The sequence below is a fragment of the Trichosurus vulpecula genome, chromosome 4 (genome assembly GCF_011100635.1).
Source record: "Trichosurus vulpecula isolate mTriVul1 chromosome 4, mTriVul1.pri, whole genome shotgun sequence".
Classification (NCBI taxonomy): Eukaryota; Metazoa; Chordata; class Mammalia; order Diprotodontia; family Phalangeridae; genus Trichosurus; species Trichosurus vulpecula.
The window spans coordinates 420142271-420144524 of record NC_050576.1 but is presented as its reverse complement, the minus strand read 5'-3'; the positions used below and the strand labels follow the sequence as shown (position 1 = coordinate 420144524).

The following is a 2254-nucleotide window of genomic DNA, read 5'->3' as shown; positions in this document are numbered from 1 at the left end:
ATTAATGAGTAAGCATGATTCCCACCTCTCGGCAGGTGATGGAGTGTTGGATGCAGAATGAGACACACATTTTCAGATACCAGCAATGTGGGAATTTTTATTTCTATACTTGTTACGAAGGGGGGCTTTTTTGTGTGGGAAGAATGTGGGAGCAGGGGGTGGATAGTGACACAAAAAAAGCGTTGCTGAAACATTAAAAATACACAGAAGAAAGCAGAAAGGTCAGAAGGAGACACCTACAAGCAAGCAGGACGGTACTATTTAACACCATGTGATACTTCACATATATTTTTTACACTTTACATAACAGAGACTTACAGCTTACTATGTCATCCTTTAATGGATTCATGTTTGTTGATATTAGTTAAGTTCATGCTAAAAAACTTCAATTTAAAAAGAAAATAAAGCTCAGATTGAAGCCATAAAGGCCAAATGCACATAGACTATACAGAATCTGCCAATACCAATGACTAATGATATAATCAGCATTTACATAGAGCATTTAAGTTTTGCTAAGCACTTGACAAATATCTCATTTCATCCACACAACCAAAGAAGCTCGGTGCTATCACTATCCCCATTCTTTTTTTTTTTAACTATTCCAAATATTTTAATAAGAGTTCTCTGGAAGGCATTTAAAACACCAGTTTGTGTGGATAAGCTCCATTGGAGAGAGAGAATACAGAACGCAGGTAGCCATGGAGCTGAGGAATCTTCTTGATTTGGGGCAGGATCTGAGGGTCCACTGCTTTCTGATCAGCCTTGCGCTGCTCTGTAATCTCGTATTTCTCTTTTTCTGCGTCAAAAATCTCTCCCTCTTGGGGTCTAGTTTTACGGAGCCTCTTCTTCTTGAAGTAGGCATCAGGAAGATGATTTGGGATTTTTGCACCTGAAAGGTTAACCCTGGTAGAGGTGGCAATGACCAATTTCTGATGGGTCCTTCTCAGAGGAACACGGCCGATGGTCAGAGGTCCAGTCACCAGTAGCAAGCCACTAGCCAGCTGCTTCAGGAAAGCCACTCGCTTGCCCCTGTGGTGGCCAGTGAGCATGATCGGAACGGTGCCTGGCTGGATGCTAGCTTGAAGTCTCCTCACATGCTGGCTAAAGGGCTTTTTGCCCTAACTTAGCAGCTTTCTAGGCACATCCTCAGTCGGGTAATACCAAGGCATTTTGCAAATCTTTACCACTCGGGTTCCTCCACTCTTATCACCACCCACTGGCTTTGAGATAGTAGCAGGCACCTTCTCTTTCTTTTTCCTTTCAATCCAGGTTTTTGGTGCAGCATATTTCCGCTTGTACATGGCTCTCTGGGAATGCACTGCAGACCTGGAGTATCTACTAATCCCTTGGGCCAGGACTGGGCTCCGACTGCAGTGCTTTCAAGGCTTTTTCACCACCTTTTCAGCCACATCTTCCTTTTTGTTCTCTTTTTCTTCCTTTTTGACCTTCTTTTCCTTGGGTTCCTTTGGGGGCTTTTTGTCCGCCATCTTGAGAGAAGGGACCATTATCCCCATTCTACAGAGACAGACAGAGGTTAGCTGACCTGCCAAAGTCAGACAACTACTTGGTATCCAAGGCCAGAGAAGTGAAAGTCAAGGAGGAGTTCAGCCCTCACTGTGAGCCCTGATAACTTGGATTCAGATTTCACTTCTGACACTTTCTTCCTAGGGGACCTTTGACAAATCACTTGACATCCTTTGGCCAGAGGGGCCTGAGATCCATTCCAGCTCCAGATTTATAACCTTCAAAAGGCCTCCGAAAGTGGATTCAGTTACCTCCAAAGCCTGTGTCTATTACTTGAGCCCTCACGACTGCGCCTTCCTCTGGGCCTTGGCTTCCGTCTCTACAAAAGGATAACTATAGTTGTGACAATAGTTTTGTTTTGTTCTGTCTTTGAGGGGTGTTCTATAAACTTCTCATTGTTCCAGAAATTAGTTTATTATTAAAAACAACCCTCCCAAAAAAAACCTCTTTCATGGAATGCTTTACACTTTCCACGGACCAGGAAACTTTTAAAAATAATACAACTTAGTTACAATCCAATCCTGATGCTTTTTTTTCCCTATACATCAAAACTATACAACATATCTTCTTAAAACAGCAACTAGGCCTTGCGTATACTCCGCTTATCACAAATGTTTTGAACTTGTTGCTTCCCAGTAACTTCTGACTCTCTATTCCCTATACATCAAAACTATACAACATATCTTCTTAAAACAGCAACTAGGCCTTGCGTATACTCCGCTTATCACAA

The 2254-nt window shown here is 42.5% G+C and overlaps 1 pseudogene; it reads right to left on the bottom strand.

The window, feature by feature from the left end:
• Nucleotides 1–594: 594 nt before the first annotated feature.
• Nucleotides 595–1487, bottom strand: LOC118846235 (annotated as a pseudogene).
• Between the last annotated feature and the right edge of the window lie 767 nt (nt 1488–2254).